We start from the raw sequence: 15,577 nt of genomic DNA on the forward strand, positions 1-15,577 counted from the left end.
AGAAGAGATGCCTGTAAATAACAGTTCAAGTCCGCCCGCAGAAAATAAGATGCCGTGTTCTCGTATCCTCTCTCCACCATTGCTCCGGGAATCTTACGTGACGCTAATTGTTCCTGCTACTTGTGCCAAGTACCCACTGTTCTTCGACACAATCTACAGACAGGACCCGGTCCCTCGGCTGCTCTCGTGTCTGTTTAAGGACTGAAAGGATGCGTCTTGCCATCTGTAGAGAGTGCTTCTCTTCCTGTTCCCGGCCCTGATTGTATTTGCTCTTCCTTTGACTGTCAGGGCATCATCTTGATATATGCTCACAAACCTTCTCTGAGGCTTTGAGTAAGAATACATGAAAAAAAAAGCCCTCCGCTACCGAAAGAAGAAAGGAAAATACATACGAAACTGTTAATATGAAACAAAATAATTCAAGAGGTTGCTCCTTTGGTTTCTTCAAATGTAACAAATAAATAGAGTTGTATTTTTATAAAATGCATTACTATTACACAGAAGCTGTTGCAACACTTTTATTATTTGCAATTAGAGCTGTCTGCCATATATAGACAAAAATACACATTTCTATACAGTTGCAGTACAGTTTTTGTGTCTGTATTTAGAACATATTTCAGTTGTGTGTATTTAAATATACACACACACACACACATACCTACACACACATTGTTTCATACACCTTTTAGTATATTGTTTCTGGAAGCAGAAAATGCGGTACTTGCTGTCTTGCAGCAAGTGGCAGTGTTGTCTACATAATGTCACAGAAAGAAACAACATAAAATAATAACTATAATATAGTGATCACAAAGACAGATAACACTAACAGAGAGTTTATGAAAGCACAAAACGTGTTCCTGGATAATTGGATATCAAGGATTAGATTATTATGTACATTGTATGTTTTTTAATTGAATAAATAATAATAATAATCATCGTCATCATTATTATTATTATTTAGTTTTTTTTGTTCTGAAATATTTGTTTTGAACCCCAAAGGCACATCAACATTACAAGGTCATGATTTTACTTTTGTATTTAATTTTAATTATGCTCTTATAAAATAAATGTAATAGTGTTTTTGTTTACAAAAAGGTAACTCGAATAGAAGTAATGAAAGCAAACAGTACAAATGAATACCAGTGTTAGATGAGGGCTTGTATATATCAGAAATAAGCTGGTACAATTATTGTATTCTACCTTTGTATCTCTTCTGCATTGTAACAAAGTGCTGAACCTGTTCTGCATAAAATTACGGGTGAGTGGCAGGTGCAGTTGTTTGACTTTCAAATCACTTAGGCATCTTTTTTTTTATTAACCTTGCATGTAAATAAATACAGATTTCAATTTCTATGGAGTTGCACGTGGAAATGACAGTCCTCAAAACATCAAACAAACTGCTTCAGGGCAATCGCACCATCGCAAGCCCTCTAATGTGAAAGGCACTGACACCTGAAGCAAGGTGCAAAAAAGACAAATGTCATTTTTTCAGAAACAATTAGTGAGAGAGCCTTCGGATTTGAGGACGGCTTGTCTTTCCAGGCTGTCGGCTCTTATGGCAGTGCAAGGATGCTGTGGAGCTCAGGCTTATATCACTCGCTGCTGACATCTCCCTGTCTGAGCAAGGCAGGCCTCTATAGTGCTACATGTACACACACACACACTCCTTCACATACTGCAAGAAAACCTTCCTCACCTGAATATTAAACAGTGCTGAGATCGCTGTCGCTTTTAAAATGGTGTTGTTTCTGTGTTTTCTGCTTTACGGTATTCAGGACTATGCAAGATATGTTGCATCTCTTATTGTACGTATTACTGACCTTTTCAGAACAACATCATGAGTCCATTCAGATTTAACTGCTTCTAAAATATATTTTGATATCCATTTAAATGTTGACTCCATGCATCCATGTACAGAAAATGACCAGTTATAACTAATCAGTTATATACATATTGCAAAATGCTCTGATGTCTCTTGGTGGATCTAGCATTCAGTTACTGTATGTAGATAATAGCATAATTTGCATACAGCTAAATGCATACAGACTTTCAGATTATTATGTGTGTGTGCTCTGGGTGTTAATTCTCTTAAAAAAATTGTGAAGATTTGTTTTTATATATTACTGTTACATACAAACCAGGGCAGCCAATAATAATAAATAATTACAATTATTCTTGTCATTTCTGACACTTCTTTACAAAGTAGAATGAAACTGTGAATTTCAAAATAGTTTTAAAACAATTTACATTACCATTCGAAAGTTTAGGATATGATGTTTTAATGTTTTTGAAAAGGGTATTTTATGCTCACCAGGGCTGCATTATTTATTTGATCATGCATACAGTAAAAACAGTAATATTGTGAAATTATCTTACAATTTATATATATAGATTATAATATATATATATACAGATTATAATAGATACAGATTAGAATATATATTCTAATATGCTGATTTGGTGCTTAACATTTCTTATTATCATCAATATTTTTGTGAAAAATATGATACATTTTTCCAGGATTCTTTGATAATTAGATAGTTCAAAAGAAAATCATTTATTTGTAATAAAAATCTTTTTGGAAAGTCTTCACTATCACTTTTAAATGCAGCCTTGCTGAATAAAAGTATTAATTTCCTAAAAAAAAAAACACACTGACCCCAAATCTTTGAATGGCAGTATATATCATATAAAGTAGATCGATTAGAAAATCCAAATGGAAATCCCCAGATGTAAATTATATTTTTGATGTAAATTGTCCCACCCACTTGTCTGTTACAGAAGCGCTTCCTTGCAAAAAGCCGCTAACATATGTGATAGGAAGCTTCAGTTCCTTTATCTCCATACTGCTGACACCAGGGCTATTTACACCACCCAGTGCGTCTGAAATGGATGTCCTTTTGTACAAAGTCACTTCATTTTCCTTCCCCATTATTCTTGGTTCTGCCTGTGAATGTCCAGTAATTGCCATAGTTGAAGTGCTAATGATAATGTTATAACTTGGATCAATTTGCTGTGGCAATTGGACCTTTTTAATTGAGTCGATTATCAAGCCTGTGTGTGTTGAAGCTTACAGAGCCAGTGCCAGAGAGAGCGCACCCCAGGTCAAGCGTATGTGTGTGTAATGTGGGGTTTAAGTGCCCCGGGCCGCAGATAAGTGTTTGGGGCAGAGATGGAGGAGAAGACGAGGAGACGAGGGCAGATCATAGAGCCTCCGATGTAATATTCACTGACACTCACCACATATGAAGTTAATCCAATCATGAAGAGATGCCTTACTTTCATCAGCCTCAGACACACTAGCATGAGGTCAAGAGCAACTTGTATTAGCACAATGATGTCAGAGAGAAATGGTGTAGATAATTGACTTTCAGTTCCTTTCAGAAGAAACCCTGACAGCCAGTCGGCCTTATGCAAAACAAAAACGATTGCCAACCGTGTGCTTAACAACGTCCAAACTCATGGGATGTCGGCTCCTATTCCTCAGTTGTTCTCCGTCTAGAGCAACGGATAGCCTTGTTGAGTTATCTCAAACGGAGCAGGAATGCCAACATGTCGCTATGGTGAAGTATGTCTGAAGACTCGCAGAAGACTCAGAGGAAGCATGACTGCAGGTCTTTGTCATGTCATGCTTGCACTTGTCTGACGAGTTCCTGCTTCGGAGAGATTGCCATATGATTTGATCTACTTGATTACCAGCTAGAAACGGCTGTTCGCGTTCATATCCATCATCTTTATGTGCTTTTGTTAAAGCTGAAGTATATGATTTTTTAAAAGGGTTAGTTCACCCAAAAATTCTGTCATAATTTACTCACCCTCATGTCGTTCCAAACCAGACTTTCGTTCATCTTAGTAACACAAATAAAGATCTTTTTGATGAAATCCGAGAGCTTTCTGTCCCTCCATTGACAGACTGCGCAACTACCACTTTCAAGCCCCAGAAAGGTAGTAAAGACATTATTAAAGTAATCCATGTGACTCCAGCGGTTTAACCTCAATTTTCTGAAGCAACACTAGTGCTTTTTTGCGCAAAAAACCACAATTTACCACTTTATTTACAAAATCTGAACAAAATCAGAACGCGCGTTCACGCAACAACTGCTCTTGTGTCAACACAACACGCATGCGCCGAGGTGCTCTCGTGAACACGGGTTGGAGATTATTTTGTATTTTTAGATGGGTTATTTTATAAAAAATTGGTAAATTGTGTTCTTTTGCTCGAACAAAGCATTTGCGTAATTTTTTTTAAAATTGAGGTTAAACCACTGGAGTTACAAGGATTACATTAATGATGTCTTTATTACCTTTCTGGGGCTTAAAGATATCCACGAATAAAGAATTTGTTCCCTCATTCACCATGACCACGTTTTGGTAATTCATTCCCTAATTTGTGGATAAGATTTAACTAATTTAAAATAAGGGAACAAATTAATACAACGTAGCCAAGATTGAAATAAAACGAAGAAACAAATTAATGAAATGTCACAAGTTAATAAAGGTGTGGTCACATTAGTGACATTTTTCAGAGGCAAAAATTGTCCACTATTGTCAATAGTGTAGTGCGTTTGATATTGTGGCCAGGAATTAAGAATTTGTTCCTACAACTTAAGGTGTTTAGTCATGAAAACAAATTCTTAATTCTTGGCCACCATATCTAATGTGTAAGATGCCTAATGTGTAAGATGATGTATAAATATGCCATTTTTAGATTAATTGTCCAAAAAAGTGTACTGTAACTCTGAAGCAGGTCTATAGCTGGAGAAAGCTTTCTTTTAGCATAAATGCTAATCATCCATGTGAACCAGTAAAACCTTGAAAAAACAGCCCAACTGCTAAATTCGAGACGCAACTATCTGTTTGTTCTACCAATGGCAGACAGAGGAGAAAGCTTTTTTTTTTTGATAAAGTCATTATCTTACTTTTCTGTTTAGTGATGCTAGTGCTAGTATCATTTCTTCCCTATTTGAACGATGATATTAATGTAAGTAAAACTAGAAACCATGAGAAAAGGCATTGAATGACAAATGTTATGATTTACGAGTGGATTGATATGTTACATTTGTAACACACATACTATACAGTGACGCAGGACTTGTGAAAGGCAGTGCTCTGAAATAAACGTTTTATGGCCTATTTAGAGCACATGAGTGAAAATATTCTTCAAAGGGACACTTTCATGATTTTTTTTTTCTATTCCGCCATTCAAAGAGGCCTTTGTAAGGAGACCGGATTCCGCCTAATGTTCCATGAAGACCATGGTGAATTTATATTGATGGGACTGTTGACTCTGAACTCCATCGGCATGATTTTTTCATAAGCCACGGGGAACAAGAAGTCAGTCAGCTGACAGGTGTTAACACCGAGAATAGCGCTGTGAATAAGAAATGGGACACGCATAAGAACGCGGCTGGATTTTCTCTCTCTGAACGCCCCTCAGAACTTGTGTTTTTCTGCACGCACTGTTAAGAGTATAGCTAGAGGTTTTACTGGGACTTTGTAAACACCACAATGCATGTCAAATGGGATGAGTCTTGATAGCTGTAAAACACAGGACCGTTCCTGGCTTATTATCTTTTAGTCAAGCTCCGGAGCGACGCGCGTATGCGTTCCTGCACAGCCGAGCCCGCTCGGGAGAGCATTGATTATTTTGCCATGAGCCGAGGAGAGAGAGAGAGAAAGAGAGGAGTGATTTTTCTTTTGTACTCCTTGAAAGAATCAAGAAAAATAAATATTTGTGCTCGCATGTCAGAGGGGGGCAAATACAGTATGTGTTTATGAGGGTTAGTGTCACAGCAGCGCTCCTCTGAGGAACAGTCTGCCAACCCCAGGCTGAGCCGCATTCTCACTAGTCAACTTTACTGCCTTCATTTGGGCTGACGAATGGCTGGCTGACTTATCAGCTCCTCGGCCTGCCGGCTGTAGTGAGTCCCAGGAGCTCCGAAGGACCCGCCGCCTCTGGCCCGATACATCCGCCTCGCACTTGGTTTTCTCTGGCTGCAGCGACAGGAAAGGGGGAGGCCGGCGACTTCAAGAGCCGGGCTTCCTGCAGCTGTTCTGTCATTCAGCGCCTACCCATGGGCTCTTGCTTTCTCAGCAAACATACATCAGACAGATATTAGAGTAATCCAAAGGTAATACATTACCCTGCGTGCCAGGGGGACGCTCTGCCGGTAATGGATGCCTGTGCCGCACATCCCCTCTGTCAGCCGCTCCACGACTCCACCAAATTCCACCGCTAAACCTTTTTGCTTATGTCATTACCTGAATTTATTTGGAGGTAATGCAGCCGGTATTTTATTCTTAATCACACTGCCCAAAGGATTGAGACATATTTTCGAAAGGAAAATACAGCTTGCATGCTCTTATGAAAGCAATATATTACCTGAGCACTTAACAACCCAGAGAGAGGAAATAAAACTAGCCGCAAGATTCTTGTAGTATGTTTATAAGACTATATTACTATCTTGCCGCAGCCCCCTGTGGGCCCGAGGCTGTGCGTTATGGCAAGTACTCCATCTGCAGTTGCATATTTTACCCTCAGGTTATTACAATTCAGATTTGTTTGCACCAATTTACCGTTTATTGTGTTTTATGGTTCACTCTCTGTAAAACGCTCTTAAACATGCTCTGAGGACTAGTTCGTCTCTCGCTCAGAGAGGTGTTATCAGATGAAAGTTGCAAATTGGGTTGCGTGCGTGCGTGCGTGCGTGCGTGCGAGAGGCTAGCGTCGTTTTCTGCACGGCAGGCAAATAAGGGGACAGCAAACTTGGAGTTGGGATTCGTAGTCAGCTGCAGACTCCAAAAGGAAGATGATTGCTCTGAAAGGCCCCCATGACATCTCCACATATGGGGGGCCATATGTTTCCTAAATAGACAAGCAAGGGCGAGCGCAGCACTGCAAAGCACAAACAAGATCTTGGCACTTGGAGCACTCCGCCTATGAACAAAAGGAAACACAACAACAACAGATTCGCAAGTACGGTATGCTTAGCATAAAGCTTAAGGGTGGGTTCATATCCGCAGCCAAAGTCTACTAGATCAAAATAGACAGCTGAGAAAGCGATACGCTTATTAAAGAGACTTGCACACGGTGTGTATCTCATTAGTAATCATAGGTATTTTTAAGTAAAATGTGCTTCTGAATTTTTTTTATATAATACCTGAAATAAGATGCAGTATGGTTTAGGATGGGGTGGGTTAGGGGCTCAAAATATAATTACAGTATAAAATAGAAATGCATTTAAAATAGAAAAATAAAATATACTACCATTCAAAAGTAGATTTTTTTTAATTAAAAGTAATACATTCAATTCATTAAAAGTGACATTTATAATGTTATAAAATATTTCAGTTTCAAATAAATGCTGTTCTTTTTGAACACTATTTATCAAAGAATCCTGAAAAAATCACAGTGTTTACAAAAAATTACACAGTGTGTAAAAAAACACAGTGTGTCACAAAAATTAAGCAGCACAATGTTTTCAACCTTGATAATTATAAGAAATGTTTCTTGAGCATCAAATCAGTATATTAGAATGATTTCTGAAGGATAATGTGACACTGACGACTGGAGTAAGGATGCTGAAAATTCAGCTTTACAGGAAAAAAATACATTTTGAAATATATTAAAATAGAAAACAGTCATTTTAAAAGGTAATAATATTTCATAATATTACTATTTTACTGCATTTATGATCAAATAAATGCTGCCTTGGTGTGCATACGAGACTTCTTTTGAATAAATTATCGACCCAAATCTTTTGAATGGTAAATTATTCATAAATATTTTTGAATTTTAGATGCTGACATTATGTCCATATACATTTGAGTGTCTTTTTAAAAAAATGTTAAAACAAAAAAGAACAACAAAACTGGATTAAAATGCAAAATTACCATTACCATGTTTATTTCAAACATGATAACTGTATGTCACTTGCTGAAATAAACTTGCATACAAAGTTTGACAAATATACAGAAAAAAACTGTTATTCAGAAAACTGAGCTCCATTGATTTTAAATTAATTAATTGAATTCAAGTAAAAAATATTATTCAGCATCACTGAATCCACCTAAATACATTAGGTTACAAAAACTTATAATAAAAATAAAAGGAATGGTTATCAAAAACAGCTCCTTCTAGTGGCAAGTTACCACTTTTTACATCGCAGCTTAAGTGTAGATGTCCATGTGTGACACTTCTCATGGTCCTGTTGTCCAAAAACAAAAACTGGGTCGAAAATAGACAGTGTGTAAATAGACAGCTGGATCACTAACATCTATCCAAACCCTCAGCACTTGTACAGGCTGTAGAGAGCCAGTCTGTTGTTTCCTGCTCCATATGGGGGGATGCGCTGGTTTCCTCTCTTTCCCATATAGTTCTCCTCAGAGCTGAGTAGAGTCTACGAGACTGACAGCCCTGCTGATGAGAAGATGGCATCAGAAAGCATCGTCTGACAGCTTCTGCTTGACAGGCTTCCTGTCTGAATTTGTGGTGGCTCCCAGTTCTCCTTCTCTCAGCCCTCTAGAAGGAAGAGACATCCCTGGACGAGGGGCAAGGTGAGGCTGTCACTACCTGACAAGTGTTTGGTCATGATGAGCAGAAAATCATAATTGTTCACAGCATTATTGATGGCACAAATGCATTTAAAGGTATTGTATGCTGTATATTAAGTTAGGTCAACTTGAAGCACTGTGTCGATATCCTAAATAAATTATGTCCGGTTTTCTATCAGTGTAGAAAATGATGAAAGAGACAACCTAAATCATTTCCTGGTGATTTTATAAAAGCATGAGTGCGCCATGTGTACTGAGACAAGGATGTTTGTTTTGAATTCGTTTGGAGTGAGAACTGTCAATTGGCATCTCAGTGCCATATGTTAAAATGACAGGCCCGGAGAGAACAAATACATCCATCACAACACTGTCAGGACAAAAACACACTCCAAAGCAAATACTTTCTTTATACATGTTGCAGCAATACATACAATCCAAGAGTCTACAAAAAAAGCTTTAAAATGTCCATATTTCCAGGATCCAGATGCAGGTTAGCTCATGCCACAGAAGAGAGCTTGTTGTGCCTTTAAATCCCAAAGCATCAGCCCTGTTGATATCTTAGTCCACCAAAGACCTCATAAACCATTAACTGGCTTATTTCCTTTTAATCAATTCATAAACAAATAATCTGAATTGAGAATTTATACCTCTTACCCATAAAATTATGGCACTATACATATATATCGTTTCCCACTGAGGACAATTGAGGGACTCATAAACAACTAAAATCTCTGATGCTCAAGAAAGCCAAACAATGCATTACGAGCCAGGGGGTGAAAACTTTTAAATGTAACAATCAGGGTAAATTGTGCTTCTGTCTTCTGGGAAACTGAAGGTCAGTACTAAATGAAAAATATGATCTTAAAAAAAGAAAAATGTTCACCCCCCAGCTCTTAATGCTTTCATGCACAAGAAGGCAACACACTGAATTAAGAGCCGTGGGGCTGTTCATTTTTCTTGTTTTGCAAGAAGTATCCAAGCAAGAGATGTTTTGTTCCAAAAGATGATTTTCCTTCTTGTGGTTATCGTTATGTGCTCAAGCTATTTGCGTGCTGCAATAGCTGAGACATTCGATATGGTGGCTCTAGCAAAGTAAGTTCCACCTTCTAAATTAAAAAGGCAATCGCCAGTCTGCCATGGTCTGTATGTGAAACTTGAGCTCAGCATCTGAACTAGACTGTACACGTGTAACGGATGTAGGTGTCACAGTTGTCTGCCTTCATGTCACGTGTCTTCATTTGTAGCACCTGTCTAGTTTATCATCATCTGTTTCACCTGTCTTCACCTGTTAATCAGCATCTGTAGTTCCCTTCAACGTATAGTAAAAGCTGTGTGTGTAAACCTCACTCGCCTGGCCTCAAAAGGCTCCCAGAAACCCTATTTTGAATCCATCTTGGACAGGGTCGAGTAGGACCGGTTACACAAGTACACTGTGCATGTTTATTGGCTGGATCAACCTGAACTAAACAGTATGTAGTTTTATTTGAGAGTAGTGTCGTGTGCCCTTCAAGTGGAGTCGGAAATATTGTAATTACGAGTTATCAGCACATGACCAAGCGAAGGCGTGATTACAAGTGGGAAACTCAGACTTCTAGATAATATACGAGTTATTATATCTGAAAGAGTGTGATGATTTGAAAATGGCGGAAACACTGTTCCGTTATATAGCTAACATAATATATAATAGAGATCAGTGAGTAAAGCAAGTCTGTAGCAAACTTTGTAAAGTTAGTCACTCAACTTTTAGATGCCATGCCATGTTGATACCATTTATTTCAGGTTTTATTGCTAATTTAAAATGTTAACGAAATGTGACTAAAATGTTACAAAAGTAGTTTTTGAAATTTAGGTAGGCCAATTGTACAGAAACTGTATTTGTATAACAGACAATAGCTGTCCGAGTGCGTTACCAAGATGGCCACCGAATGAAAGGATTTACCTTAAAATACAAAATAAGCTTTGAAGTAAAATAATAATAATAACTGACCAGAGATCTTATTTAACAGGAGAGCAGATGACAGAGACAAAGGCAAATCTAAATGAGGCATTAAGTATTATGGGTTTATGGAATTATTATTGTTGTACATTAATTGAAATCAAAATCGTGTTTGTAATTTTTAATGATAAACAATAACAGTCTGATCATTTGCAGTTTGCTTACTGTTTAAACTGATTCCAATATTTTGGTGAACTGCTATAATTAGTATTTTGTATCCTCAACAAATGCATTGGCAATAAAAGTATTGATAGTACTTAGTAAAAAAATGCCATTAAACAAACATATTTAAACATACTTTATGTTGGTATTAATTTGGGGGTTCAATATTTGATTACAAATGGTATTATGTGAGGAAACTTATGATTAATCAGCATGATTAATAATTTTTTTTATGAATGCTGTATGAATCATCAAAAATTAAGAAAGAAAAAATGAAAGAAAAAATTCTACAACGTATAGCATCTTTAGTGGTTTTTAGCTTCTTCATTTCAGGGGAGAAATATGCTTTTAATAAAAACATTTATATGCCTCTAAATGAACCTTGTTGATGGGGATCGTAAACATTTCATTAACTACTTTGCTCTAATAAAATCAGTCTAATAAATAACTGATACATTTACTCACGTGTGACAATAGGAGGTGCTGGCATTTTCAGACAGCCGAAGCCATGCTTTGTTCACTCTGTTGATCTTAGACTCGCTAATCTTCAAGGCAATTTATAGCAGAGATTGCAGCTATGCATCATTTTACAGTTGTGCATTATACATAGAATTATTCAAATACATGAGAGCATGTCATTATTCACCATCTTTAGGGAGTTCTGCCATGGGGAGGAGGCTCAGAATTGAAAAAATGTAACCTGGCCCAGACCTGCTTATATATTCTAATACAGAGCTCTGAATTTCTCTGATTGTTGTGAGGTTTCATCATCTACGTTCTAGAAAAACCTTCTCAACACCCATCACATCACTTAGCACAGTTCTCACATTTCATATCAAATCTTAAGAAACGTTAAATGGGGTCTTTCCATTTTTGCCCTTCTCATCACATTAATTAAAGCTAAAAAGACAAGTGTTGTGTGTATAACCCAAGGCCTATTTGCAGAAAAAAGAGGACCATGTCAGCTCACATATAGCGTTTGAGGTTGGACTTATGAAATATTGTGTCTTTCACTTCCAAAAGAGAAAAATCACTTTCATTACTCATCACCACATCCGCCAAGTTCATGACAACCTTCCCGAAACGCCAACATTCTCAAGGGAATTACGCCAAGGCTAAATTTGTTTATAATTTGGGCTCTCATATAAAGACTATTTATGCTTTCAGATATATAGGGTTGTTAATGTCTTTCATCATCCTGCCAAAGCTGGATTTAAACCATCAAACAATTAATACCAAATTTTCGAATCACTCATTGAGTCAATGTATCGATTTACTCGGAGTGTGTTAGTCATCTGAGAGCCACATGCAGCTATCATCCATGAGTTATTGCAGGCAGCTGAAGCCTCAGATATAGCACCTTCCCGTCCACTTCTTTCAGTGAAACTCTCAGTGTTTGCAGGCCTTTGAAGAGCGCATCGGTCCCCCAACTCAACTCAAGTGCTCTATATTTCACCCAGAATGACAATTCTCACTGTACAAAGTCCAACACCGAGTGACGACAGGATGCTGGAAAGTGTTGGAGACACAAGGGAAACATCACATTTCTCTTTACCCTCCGGAGCGATGGTCTCTTAATACAGCTAATGAGAAAGGGGTGCTATGAGTCCTCATGAAACAGTAATTGTCAGGCCTTCTCTTTAGAAGAACAGCATGTGTATGTGTGTGTGTTTGGGATATTAAAGTGCCGTAACCTTCTGCCTTCCTGCCCTCTGGGTTGACACTTTTACTTGATTACTGAGGAATCATTAGGCCCGTCTGGTTTTAAGTGCAGCAAAATGGCGTGAAAACTATCCCAGGTTTGCAAGTTGTTGGAAATAGCATAGTCTCGAGAGCCGCAAAACAATGATGTAACGGTTTGTTTAATTCGTCTCCTAAAGTTAAGTTCAAGGAATTAAGAATATGCAGTTTTAAGAAGCACTGTGTGTTTTTTCATCTAGGGTTTCATCATAACATGTTGACAAATGGTCCATTAGTTAAGGGAGTGATGATGAGTAATAATACAATATCCAGGAAATTACTATAAATGATCCAACAATTTCTTCTCGAGAAATCAAATATTACTTGATCTTTTGAGATAAAAGAGTTCTTTGTACTGTGAAAACATACTGAAGTTTTTCTGGAACTCAAAACTTCCTCTCCAGTGAAGAAAAAGGATCATTCATTGAAACTAATGCCTAGTTTATGTCACATGCACAAACCCCATGTCAGCGTACAGTTACAGTTTCGACATAATTTATAAAATGGCTATTTGGAATGTGCCATTGATAATTATTACAAATTTCTTTGTCTATTTACATGAGGAACAAAATCACATTTACATTCCAAACTGCAAAAAATGTAAAAGAGATGGCAGAGAATGTGGGGGGAAAATAAAGGCTTTTTATTGCAAAAAAATAACTTCATTGACAGCAGATCTTAAAAAGTACAAATAAAAATAAATAGAAAAGTATGACCCTTCAACATGTAAATAATGGACTCCAGATGTGTACGTTCTTCCTTGGAAGTGTGTAAGGGCTTCTACCTCATTGCTTGTGTCTGATGTGAGAGACATATGAGTTGACAGTGATAAAATGAAGGACAGAATATCTTTATTTTTAGACTGATCTGTTGACAATGTTTAAAAGTTTGCTGAGACAAATGGAATAAAAATAAACTCACTTCATTATCACTCTCATGGAAGTCTGAAGATAGTAAATGCAACTGAGTAAAATTTTAGTATGTAATAATTCATTGTTATTTCGCATATTTTATAGCGTCTGCACACATTTGTAGTCATCTGTAATCTGCACTGCAGATCAAATTTAGATTTTCTCTATCCTTTCTGAAGATAATTTAGAGCTTCACGGGTACATCTTTTGGAGAAATCGAGTCATTACAGGAAAAACAAAAGCTCTCAAGGCTTCATTTACTGATTATTAAAACACAATTACATTTGTTTTATCACCATTAGCAATGCGACTCAAAATCAGTTTGTGTTAGGTCAGTAACTCCTCCCAATTTGGAGAAAACATTAATTTAAATCCTTGTGATGTGCCCAGATTCTATTTTCCAATTTAGCTAATAAAGTGCATAAATGATTCATGGCAGACACATACATAATTCATAATTAGATTACCACTTGATGGAGTGGAAGTTATTAATTGTGAAGATACATGTGCGGCCGCTAATTCTTGAATTCATTTGTGTAGTTTTCTTTATTGGCACAATGCTCCGTGAGCTGTGCTGCACTGCTGCTTCTGATTACCAGGCAGCATTAACACATTGTTACAGCAAATTATCTCTTTACTGGGACAGGCCAGACATTAGTGATGGCTGCAATATGCATTTGCCTTTAAAACTTAAGGGGGTGATTTAATTTATCGAAAGTGTCAGATGGCCCCAGTAAGTAATTATTTCAAACACCCTGAAGATGGCAGCTAATATATTCCAGCACTGTAGGGAACGCATTGTGACTAAGCTGTCCTCTCCTCTGTCCATCCGAATAAACTGTCCTCATACAATCTGAGCTCTGCAAACCATATGGAGCTGTACGCCAGAGAGATTATTCATAAAGCATGAGCATGTGCTAGTGTAAACCTCTTTAAGTCAAGTAGCATTGTCTTAATAGGGGCATAACTGGACACTATTGTACAGTATAGTGGAGTATTTTTGGATATGTCATTTCACATATGGACAAGTTTGACATTTGCAACCTTTCTCAATGCTTTCATCCACTGCAGGACTCTACACTCACCGGCCACTTTATTAGGTACCCCATGCTAGTAACGGGTTGGACCCCCTTTTGCCTTCAGAACTGCCTCAATTCTTCGTGGCATAGATTCAACAAGGTGCTGGAAGCATTCCTCAGGGAGTTTGGTCCATATTGACATGATGGCATCACACAGTTGCCGCAGATTTGTCGGCTGCACATCCATGATGCGAATCTCCCGTTCCACCACATCCCAAAGATGCTCTATTGGGTTGAGATCTGGTGACTGTGGAGGCCATTTTAGTACAGTGAACTCATTGTCATGTTCAAGAAACCAATTTGAAATGATTAGAGCTTTGTGACATGGTGGAAGTAGCCATCAGAGGATGGGTACATGGTGGCCATAAAGGAATGGACATGGTCAGAAACAATGCTCAGGTATGCCGTGGCATTTAAACGATGCCCAATTGGCACTAAGGGGCCTAAAGTGTGCCAGGAAAACATCCCCCACACCATTACACCACCACCACCAGCCTGCACAGTGGTAACAAGGCATGATGGTTCCATGTTCTCATTCTGTTTACGCCAAATTCTGACTCTAACATCTGAATGTCTCAACAGAAATCGAGACTCATCAGACCAGGCAACATTTTTCCAGTCTTCAACTGTTCAATTTTGGTGAGCTCTTGCAAATTGTAGCCTCTTTTTCCTATTTGTAGTGGAGATGAGTGGTACCCGGTGGAGTCTTCTGCTGTTGTAGCCCATCCGCCTCAAGGTTGTGCGTGTTGTGGCTTCACAAATGCTTTGCTGCATACCTCGGTTGTAACGAGTGGTTATTTCAGTCACTGTTGCCCTTCTATCAGCTCGAACCAGTCTGGCCATTCTCCTCTGACCTCTGGCATCAACAAGGCATTTCCGCCCACAGAACTGCCGCTCACTGGATGTTTTTTCTTTTTCGGACCATTCTCTGTAAACCCTAGAGATGGTTGTGCGTGAAAATCCTAGTAGATTAGCAGTTTCTGAAATACTCAGACCAGCCCTTCTGGCACCAACAATCATGCCACGTTCAAAGTCACTCAAATCAACTTTCTTCCCCATACTGATGCTCGGTTTGAACTGCAGGAGATTGTCTTGACCATGTCTACATGCCTAAATGCACTGAGTTGCCGCCATGT

Source organism: Rhinichthys klamathensis, unplaced genomic scaffold (genome assembly GCF_029890125.1).
Source record: "Rhinichthys klamathensis goyatoka isolate OS25496 unplaced genomic scaffold, OSU_Roscu_1.1 h1tg000053l_1, whole genome shotgun sequence".
In the NCBI taxonomy this organism is placed as follows: Eukaryota; Metazoa; Chordata; class Actinopteri; order Cypriniformes; family Leuciscidae; genus Rhinichthys; species Rhinichthys klamathensis.